The sequence below is a fragment of the Capra hircus genome, chromosome 15, assembly GCF_001704415.2.
Source record: "Capra hircus breed San Clemente chromosome 15, ASM170441v1, whole genome shotgun sequence".
In the NCBI taxonomy this organism is placed as follows: domain Eukaryota; kingdom Metazoa; phylum Chordata; class Mammalia; order Artiodactyla; family Bovidae; genus Capra; species Capra hircus.
In genome coordinates this window covers 14,371,241-14,382,647 of record NC_030822.1, presented here as the reverse complement: position 1 = coordinate 14,382,647, position 11,407 = coordinate 14,371,241, and positions in this window count along the sequence as shown.

Here is an 11,407-nt window from a genome sequence, read left to right as displayed (position 1 = left end):
GTGAGATTCACATAAAATTATTTCCCATGTTCTTTTTTTTTAAGTTTATCATTAGTGTTGTGTTAGTCTCGCGAGTTGATTTGAAAAGTGTTTTCTGTTTTCTCTGTTCTCCTGAAAAGTTTGTGTAATATTAGAATTCAGTTCAGTTCAATTCAGCTCCTCAGTCTTATCCAACTCTTTGCGACCCCATGAATCGCAGCACGCCAGGCCTCCCTGTCCATCACCATCTCCCGGAGTTCACTCAGACTCACGTCCATTGAGTCAGTGATGCCATCCAGCCATCTCATCCTCTGTCGTCTTCTTCTCCTGCCCCCAATCCCTCCCAGCATCAGAGTCTTTTCCAATGAGTCAACTCTTCGCATGAGGTGGCCAAAGTATTGGAGTTTCAGCTTCAGCATCATTCCCTCCAAAGAAATCCCAGGGTTGATCTCCTTCAGAATGAACTGATTGGATCTCCTTGCAGTCCATGGGACTCTCAAGAGTCTTCACCACCACAGTTCAAAAGCATCAATTCTTCGGCACTCAGCCTTCTTCACAGTCCAACTCTTACATCCATACATGACTACTGGAAAAACAATAGCCTTGACTAGGTGGACCTTTGTTGGCAAAGTAATGTCTCTGCTTTTCAATATGCTGTCTAGGTTGGTCATAACTTTTCTTCCAAGGAGTAAGCGTCTTTTAATTTCATGGTTGAAGTCACCATCTGCAGTGATTTTGGAGCCCCCCAAAATAAAATCTGATACTGTTTCCATTGTTTCCCCATCTATTTCCCATGAAGTGATGGGACCAGATGCCATGATATTACTTTTCTGAATGTTGAGCTTTAAGCCAAGTTTTTCACTCTCCACTTTCACTTTCAAGAGACTTTTTAGTTCCTCTTCAGTTTCTGCCATAAGGGTGGTATCATCTGCATATCTGAGGTTATTGATATTTCTCCCGGCAATCTTGATTCCAGCTTGTGCTTCATCCAGCCCAACATTTCCCATGATGTACTCTGCATATAAGTTAAATAAGCAGGGTGACAATATACAGCCTTGACATACTCCTTTTCCTATTTGGAACCAGTCTGTTGTTCCATGTCCAGTTCTAACTGTTGCTTCCTGACTTGAATACAGGTTTCTCAAGAGGCAGGTCAGGTGGTCTGGTATTCCCGTCTCTTTCAGAATTTTCTGCAGTTTATTGTGATCCACACAGTCAAAGGGTTTGGCATAGTCAATAAAGCAGAAAGAGATGTTTTTCTGGAACTCTCTTGCTTTTTCCATAATCCAGCAGATGTTACTTATTCTTTAATTACTTAATGAAACTCAGTAGTGAAGATCTATGGGCATGCATATGTTTTTAATGAAAGATTTTGCCCACTGATTCAGAATTTTTAATAGTTTTACAATCATTAAGATTTTTTATTTCTTCCTAAATAAGTTCTAATGTGTTTCAATTTTCTAGGGTACTGACCTCATCATTTAATTTTAATTTTTATTTATTTATTTATTTATTTCTGATGCAAAAGCTAGAGAGTTTTTATTACCAAGCTCCAGCTGGGGCTCCCACTGATACTGACACAGCAGCTATAGGGAGGAGCCTCGGGTTTTGGGTTACATTGCTTATATAGGGAGTGTTCATGGTAAAAAAAGAATTTCTAGGTAGGGGGAATTTTGTGTTGGCAGGGGGCTTTCTAAAGACCCTGGCAATAGACTAAATGTTTATGTTCCCCCAGAATTCATATGTTGAAACCCTGAACACCAGTGTAATAATATTTGGAGGTTGTATCTTGGGAAGACAATTAATTAAGGAGGGTGGAGCCCCCGTAGTGGGATTAATGTCCCTATATGAAGAAAAAGGGACTAGGGCGCCTTCTGTGTACCATGTGAGGATAAAAAGGAAGACCGTTGTTGATCATCTGCAAATCAGGAAGAGGGCCCTCGCCAGGAACCAAATCAGCTAACACCTTGATCTTGGATTTCCAAGTCTCTAGATGTATGAGAAATAAATGGCTATTGTTTTAGCTGCCCCTTCTATGGTAATTAGTTACATACCAGCCCAAGCTGACATAGCCTTCGTATTTCTCTAATAATGTGGAATCTATAGTTTTATCTTTTAAATATTCTCTATATTATTCAATATTGCTCCTCTTCCCTTTTTCTCTTGAATCAGAATGCTTCAAATTTTAAAGTTAAAAAGAAATTGGCCTTGATATCCCTTGTGCTAAATACATATGCTTATTTTAAATTTCTGATCTTATATTAATATTTGTTTTCCCTATCTTTTACTCTCCCTAAATTTCTTTGCATACTTATACTAACCTCCAGATATATTTAACTCTTTAATTTTAATCATTTTTATTTTCTATATAATATGTATAATAATTTAAAGCAGTGAATTTACTTCTATTGCTTTATTTCTTTTCCACAAGGCCTTTATACTTAACATTTTTATCTTTTGGTTTGAGAAAATTTCTTTCTAGTTTCCATTATAATTGCTTCTTTGACAAATGAGTTATTTTTATTTACTAAACATGAGGACTTCTAACATATATTTCATATTTGCTTCTAAATAGTATTTTTGCATTGCAGTCAGAATATGAATTATAATATATCATCCTTTGAAATATGGGCATGAACTAAATCATACAATCTGAAATTTTTGTTTTTTATATTTCATAAATTTATGCTATATTCCATAAACTTCCATTTGTTAATTTTGTTAACCAGTTGTTCAAATTTTCTGTGTTTACTACTTATTTTTATAGGCTTGTTCTATCAATTACTGAGTTATATAAAAACCTTCCATTATAATTTTGTTTGTTTCTATTTCTCATAATGATTCCATTAATTTTTATAGTACGTATCCTGGAAATATTTATCAGGTGCACACAAGCCTAAAATTATTGTTACATATTCTGGTTTAGTTAACCATGTGAAGTGCTGCTTGTTATAACTGCTTTTATATGAAAGTCTATTTTGTCTGGCACTATATGTGTTTACTTCAGTTTTATTCTCCAGTTTGAAATCAATAGTTTTTATAAAATAAAATTCCTAAGTAGAATATCAAACAATTTTGCATTTATTGTGGAATACAAAGTTTATTATAATAGAGTAAGGGATAAGTTTTCATTTGATATAAACTGTCTGCCACTTGAAGTTAACTGTCTTTCTAAATTGAATGCTAACATGATTATGCAGAGATAGGCTAAAGACAGTAGTATCATTTTAAGAAAAGCTTAAATGTCTGTGTCTTGGATAGCATCATGAAGCCACTGTGTCAGGCATGGCATTATCTACCTAGAAATTCTTACTATGCAAGAAAATAAAACTCCCATTTATTCAGTAGAAAAATATGCAGTTGATACTAATTCAAACTGATATACAGATGGAGGTATTTCCATACTGAATCAGTGATACTAAAATTATAATTGTATGCATGCTCAGTCATGTCCGCCTCTTTGCGACTCCATAGATTTTAGCCTGTCAGGCTCCTCTACTATGGAATTTTCCAGGCATGAATGCTGAAGCAGGTTGACATTTCCTTCTCTGAAATTATAATTATTTGATTTTATTTTCTAAGGATCTTTGTTTTATTTTTAAATGATGTATTATAAAGCACTAGAGCTGGATGCAGAGAATTTATATTCAAATGATGCCATCACAAAATCTTGAATAAGCTCCAATATCTGTGATAGATTATATTACTGTCTAAATAAATGCTCTTCCCTACTAAAACCTGCCCTTTAGACAGATTAAAACTCCTCCAACAAAGACAGTAAGTTTGGTTGTAAGACTGGATTGTGCCAATGCAAATTGAGAGGTAGTAGCATGTACTGTTTCTCCAAAGACCTTAAGAACTATTTCATCCTCTGTCAGTGCTTTCTTTTTTTCCCTCTGCCAGCTGTAAAAACAATGTTCTTTCAACTAGTTTCTTAGAATGAAGAGGGACAGTCACACCATTGATTGACCCATAATCTTGAGTGAAAAATAAACCTGTCCTGTTAAGGTCACTAAAGTGTGTATGCTGTTTGTTTTACAGCAGGACTTTGTCTTAAGCAGATTGATACAGCCTCTGAACCCTACTCTGTGCAAGGGCAATACTGATGCCTGATTTTCTACTTCCCGGATCTGTGGTTAGGGCCTAATGAAATACAATATGCAGCAACACATTGTAAACTCTTAAAATACTATTAAAATGCTCAGCGACATCATTTCCCACATATCTCATTTTATTCTCAAGGAATCATTATGCAAATTTCCACAGCTAATTTAGAGATAAAGAGTTATGCAAGCAGATAGTAGACTTCACTAACCTTTTGAGTTTTCACATTTCTGCTTACATTACCCATCTGTTGCTGTGCGTTGTCTATGCTTTCCTTTGGGCCCTTAACGTATTAATTGTAAGCATTTTAAATTCCCTGTCAGATCATTTTGACATCTGTGTCTTATCTCTGGGTTTGGGTCTAAGTCATACTTTATATTGTCTATGTTTTTCTTACCATTTAGTGTGCCTCTTTATTTTTAATTGGAAGCCAGACATACTGAAATGGAGCAGTACCCTATGGTCCTTGCCCCGCATGTCCTCATCCTGCCATTTGTCTGTGAAAAAAACTTCAGGCAAAGAATATATTTAATCAGAGAAGTCAGAAAATGCAGAAACAAAGGAAAATAGTTCAAGGAAACTAAATAATAATACTTTAGTCATAAGCATAGTTAAGGATATTTCATTCCTTTTCATGAGCTATAGATAATATGCTGAGCCATATCCTGTGGACTGTATATAGGTACTGACACACCCCAAAGTGGAGAAAGTTAACTACATAATGACAAGACTGTAGCCAAGACTTACATCCTCATGATTCTAAGAACTGACCTCAAGGAAATGGAAACAAACTACCCTTTGAAGAGAAGACCAACTGTACTTAATCAAGACGGTGGTCTGGTCAGACCACTACATGACTGATTTCAAGATGACTGTCAGAACTGGCTATGCTGTTTCTGCATGTAGCTCCCCTCTTCTATCTATAAAAGCTCTTGACCACTAATTGTTTGTGAGAGGGAGTCAACTTTCTGACAGGAGTTCACCACACCCCCCTCCCCTGTCATTCCTTGCTGCTGGTATCCAAAATAAAGTTAATTTTTCTTTCCATCAACCTTGCCTCTATAATGGCTTTTGAGTGGTCAGCAGCCAGACCCCACTTTTAGTTGCAGTATCAGATAATAGGAAGTTAGGTAAATGGGTCTTTTAGTGTGAGAGTTTATGTTACTCTGAATACTGGTTATGTTCAAATGTTTGTGGTAGCTGTAAGTCCCAGAGACTTCAAATTCCTCCAGTGTCTTTTTCTTTCCAGACTTGACGTTGGGTCATCCTACAGACTCTTCCTGGGAGAGAGTCTGGGTCTTGCAGCTCTTTTATTTATGATCCATGTTATTAGACTCACTCCCTGTTTGTGTGGTGAGCACATACTGGAGACAGGAAGCATTCTATAATATTGTGACTATTTCATTGTCTTTAGCGGGCCTTGGCCTGACTTGTGACTTCATGAGTGTTTCTTCAGTTGTAGAACTTTTATTTCTCCACTCTGGTGAGACAGAAAAGCTAGAGGGGGCTGAGGTAGGGCACTGTCATCTTCCCAGCTGGGATAAGGCTCTAATAAAGACTTTTACCCTGGAGGGAAGGCTTTTGTCAGGAAGAAGGTGTTAGACACATTTCACAAAGATGACTCTTTCCTCCATCTGTCTGGTGCTACTTGTCTGAGGTCCTTATCTGATCTTCACTTTGAGAACCTAGTAAGATTCCTTGGAGTTAAAGCCCATGCAAGGGCAGGGCCCTCCTCATGTTGTGGCCTCAGAAGTTTCTCTCTCTCAGAGTTGTGAGCATTCGAGCCACCAGCAAATTATTTGATGCTATAAAGGTATTCCTACTAGCTTGTGACTCCCTCAGTTTCTGCTCCCATTAAGCAAATCCTGGCTCTGATGCTGGGTTTTCCTAAATCCCTAGATTTTATGGTAGCAGTTTGTCTTGTAGCCTTAGTTTTTTGATGAGTTCAAGAAAAGTAATCGGTTGTCAGTTTCTTCATCCTTTTATTGTAATGATGGAATGGCAGTTTCTAAGTTCTTTACATGGTGTGGTAGAACCCAGAAGTCTGTACATAAACTTTTTTAAGTTCTAAATTTTTCTCAAGCATTTGGAACCAATAAAAATTTTTCTTCAATGTGATATTTTGCCTGACTTTTGGATGAGAATGTTTGTTGTGTTTTCCTGTGTGAGACTCTTACAAAATTTGCTATAGGTCACTGGATACATATGTATAATAAACCTGCACTGCGTTATTTTGTCTTGCAATTTATAAGGTTGGTATTGGAACACTAAGTTTTTGAAGTAAAATTGGCTTCATATGAATTGTGGAAACATGAAATGTAGTTTTCATTTAGAAATGTCAGTTATGCTTATATGTTTTTAATCTCTGTTTAGAAATGGACATTTTTGTACCACATATATGTTATAAAACTATAAACCAAAATAACTTTTTGAAAGTAGCATTTAGTTTAGTTAACTTCCAAGACTCGGCTTTGGCTTAATACACATACTCGCTACTATTCCTCTACTTATGAAGGTAACTTATTGGTAAAGGTCAATTGAAGTTGCTGTGAATGTTTTCAGACCCTTTCCCTGACTCTCCTCCCAATGTTTTTTAGCTGATTCTCAGTTCAGTCTAGCAATAAAACATGGGTTTAATTTGTCAGTCCCTGAAGGACTACAATTTGTTCTTGTCCTTATCTCATTCCAATTTTATTGTTTCTAGAGAAAATGTCCTAGCTTGTAGTTAATCAATAGATATTCTCAGCTATCAAATTTTTGAAAAAAGCAAAAGTGAAAAGCCTTTTCAAGTCTCTGAATCACACTGTAGAGCTTTTTGTGAAAAAAAAAAAAAACATTGCCATTTTATTGAGAATTCATATTATGATATTTCATTAGGTTTCCTGTCATTTGGTCATTTTCGGTGTCTTGACAATAATACATATTGAAAAATGATATTATTATAGAAGTATTATTATACCTTAATATAACACTATTAAATACAATTAACATAGTATACTATTATACTTCTACAGTACTATTATAGAAGTCATTAGCCATACATGTACGTTTATTTAAAACTAATTAAATAACATGGTACATGAATTCACATTTTTACTCAATACATTCTAACTGTTGATATCACTAGTGGCTACCTTATTGGACAGTCTAGGGAACGTTTCCATCATCACGTAAGTTCTATTGAACAGCACTGCTCTAGATAAGCCAGTTGATATATAGATGAAATAATGTCAACTAAGCTAGGCCTTTATAATTCACATGATTAACTCAGGCCCATTTTCTAGAAAATGAAGTATCAGAACTTCCACTTGAAAAGAGGGACGGAATATGGAGAAAATAAATCTTTTCTGCTTGACAAATTCCAACAAATGGAGCATAATATGTTATAACCATAAGACAAACCTATCTTAAATAGTGTGTGAATCACTAGTACTTTTTCTAGGAAATTTTAAGAAGCCCACAAAAAAATGAAAGCAAAGATAAATTTCCATGCAAGTGCATGAAGTTTTCAATTAATTTTTCTGGCATCAAAATTTAACAGGTCATGCTTATTATTTTAGTAATTATACAAACCTAACATTTGCCTATATTTTTAGTACATAAGGACATTGAATAAATGACTGTGAAAGTCGAGTAGGATTAAAACTTTCTTCTGCAAATAATAAAGTGAAAAATTATAATCTTACTGTCCTGATTCAAACTGAGAGAGTACATACAGGATCTAAGATCACCATTACAATTTTATTAAATTTATGAAAAGAAAATTTAGAATTAAATTCAAAATAGAATTATATCTTCACCAGTGATTAACTGTTGTGAAATTTAGCCAAATGTGCTAGTTCAAACAGAAGATAGAAAAGAATAATATCAACTCGAAGATGTGAATGTAAAGAAAGTATATTTATACAAATAACAGAATTTCTGACTAAAATAACATGAGATTAATTTAGCAAGGGTATTTCACTCAAATCCCTGTTAAAAAGGTGAAGTTAAGAGGAAAACTCTAAAAATATTGTTTCTAGAAGAAAGTGTGTATGTGTATGTGAACATTTGTGTATATACTGAACTGAACAAACATAAATGAAAATCAAGTACATGAAAGCAGGAAAACACTATATTGTAAAGTAATATTAGCAGAACCAGAGCCTTAGAAAATCAAATTGAAAATCATATAAATAGATGAGAAATGAACAAGGGTAATTGAATTCAAGATAATAGGAAATAAAAGAAAAAAATTATATTTGGACACACAATGACAAGTACATGCTTCAAAATGATATGAATTGGATTTCAGGTAGTAGAAATATAACCTATAATGACCAAAATGAAGTGAAAGATAACTTAAAATGATATTGTAGTATCAGGAGTGAATCAAATAATACAAACTGAGAGCAAAATACAGAAATGAAGTAAACTGGGCAATGAACAAAAGCAGAAAGCTGCATAGGAAAGGGTGAATAGGTTTAAACAGAAGGCAAAGGAATGAATCCACATTGAAATAGGAGAAATGGATGATATATTTTGAAAAATACACTTGTGGATAGAGTATTATATCTAAATAATGAGAAATGTGATGCTGGAAGTGTGTCTGATGGCAATAAAACTAGAATAAAATAATATTTACACTGAAATAAATGATTATCACAGGTATTGTTAAGCATAAAATCTAATTAACCAAGCACAGGAATGAAGAGTATTCAACCTAAAATTATTTGTACTGACACAAAACCTCACTTGGATTGAATATAGTAAATTTCCTTGGGAAATTATGAATTATTGGATTAAAATATCAACATTGAGCAATTTTAGTAAAACAAGGGAAGTTGTGTTAAATCACAAAATTTAATTTACAGAATATCAATATAAATATATAATGGCTGCTATCCAAAAGTCTACAAACAGTAAATGCTGGAGAGGGTGTGGAGAAAAGGGAACCCTCTTACACTGTTGGTGGGAATGCAAACTAGTACAGCCACTATGGAGAACAGTGTGGAGATTCCTTAAAAAACTGGAAATAGAACTGCCTTATGACCCAGCAATCCCACTTCTGGGCATACACACTGAGGAAACCAGAATTGAAAGAGACGTGTACCCCAATGTTCATCACAGCACTGTTTATAATAGCCAGGACATGGAAGCAACCTAGATGTCCATCAGCAGATGAATGGGTAAGAAAGCTGCGGTACATATACACAATGGAGTATTACTCAGCCATTAAAAAGAATACATTTGAATCAGTTCTAATGAGGTGGATGAAACTGGAGCCTATTATACGGAGTGAAGTAAGCCAGAAAGAGAAAACACCAATACAGTGTACTAACACATATATATGGAATTTAGAAAGATGGTAATGATAGCCCTGTATGCAAGACAGCAAAAGAGACACAGATGTATAGAAAAGTCTTTTGGATTCTGTGGGAGAGGGCGAGGGTGGAATGATAGGGGAGAATGGCATTGAAACATGTAAATTATCACATGTGAAATGAATCGCCAGTCCAGGTTTGATGCATGATACAGGATGCTTGGGGCTGGTGTGCTGGGATGACCCAGAGGGATGGGATGGGGAGGGAGGAGGGAGGTGAGTTCAGGATGGGGAACACGTGGGCACCCATGGCAGATTCATGTCTATGTATGCCAAAACCAATACAACATTGTAAAGTAAAAAATAAATAAATAAAACTGAGATAAAAAATAATAATAAATAAAATAAAATAAATATATATATTGAATAGAATACACATATAGGATGTTTCACTGTTCTATAGTGATATTATTTGGCTGCTAATAACATTTTTTGTTCTGTTAATCAAAGAGGTACGTGTGGTTTTGACCTAGATTAGTTTCGAATTCATATTTCTACTTTCCCTGCACAGTGTAAACCAAAATACAGAAAAGAAAAGAGAAAGGGAGGAGTATGAAAAAGGGGCAGGGAGAGGGGCTAAGAAGGAAGGAGAGAAGGAAGAAAAGACATTGTTTTCTTAAAGTGAAGTGTATCTTCAGCTGTGTGAATCTTCTTTCCGTGAGTTTTGTTAAATATATTTTAATTCAGTTTCCCAACTGTGAAATCTGCCAGAATATTCTGCATGTTCCTTCCCCAGCCCCCAACCCTGCCCACGGTATCTCTCTTGGATTCTTTGAACCCATTTCTAGACTTCTTACCTGGTCACATTGAGCCTCTCCTTTGCTTCGATCTCCAATACTGGGTTTGGGACCACATTAATTCGTTTTTCTTGTTCTCTTTCTTTTCCTCTTTGTCCTTTCACTTGGAAAAATTCTCCAGAACTTTCCTGGAGAATTGTGTCTATATAGGAAATCATTTTTGACACCTTTAATGCTTACTTTTAGAAATATCAAATCTTCTCACAAATAATTTTTGCTCTCCCAAACTAACTTGATGTTAAGTTTGCATATCAAGTAATCGAATTATTAGGCTGAAATTTAGGCATGAGCAACAAGGGTTGGCCTAGCTGAAAAAGATGCAATCTGATTCCAGGAGAGCTCACAGATGTGCTACAAAAATAACCACAGAAACTTTCCTGGCTCCTGCACATGTGCCCTAGGCACACAGCACAGTGGATAGAAACTAACCACAAGGGCTGCCTCAAGTAACACTAAGCAGCTAGGAGCCAATTAAGATTTCATAAATATTCTATGCATATATGCATCTGATTATAACAAACTGAATTATGGTAAAACATACACAACAGAGCCTGCTGGTATATAACTTGCAATTGTCCATTGGCCTTGAGTGTATGCCCATTTCCATTTCCTTTCATTGATTGTTGTTAGGTACAAGCCCACTTTTGAACAGGGCACAGCCAAAAAAAGGGAGGTATAAAAATCAGGAAGACAACAGGGATTAGGACAACTCCTTTGGGGTCAGCCAGCTCATATGTTTTGGGAGTGTCTGTCTAATAAAAAATATGTCTACTTGAGCTGAGCTGAACTGAGCTGTAACTTGTCTGTTGTTTTAAATACTTTAGTCTGGCGTTCCAAATTTTTGTGTTGTTCCAAAACTCTGTCAGAATAAAAAGAGAAATAAACCGAACTGACAGAATATTGGTCATGTTTTTAAACTTCAATTTTGATCTACTTTTAATCCCAGACCCTCCTGACTGAAAGAGCATTTAGAAATCTCATGGTAATAGTCTCACAGTTTAAAAAAAAAAAAAAAAAAGGAAAACATATTGTCATTTGACAATGTTTACTGTGATTTTAAAACATGTTTTTACATTCTTTGCCATTCTTCTCTCTGAGAGTTAGCCAAATTCCTCCCCTCTTGCATATAGTAGTCTAATTCTTCTCCTCTTGACCATTTATTACC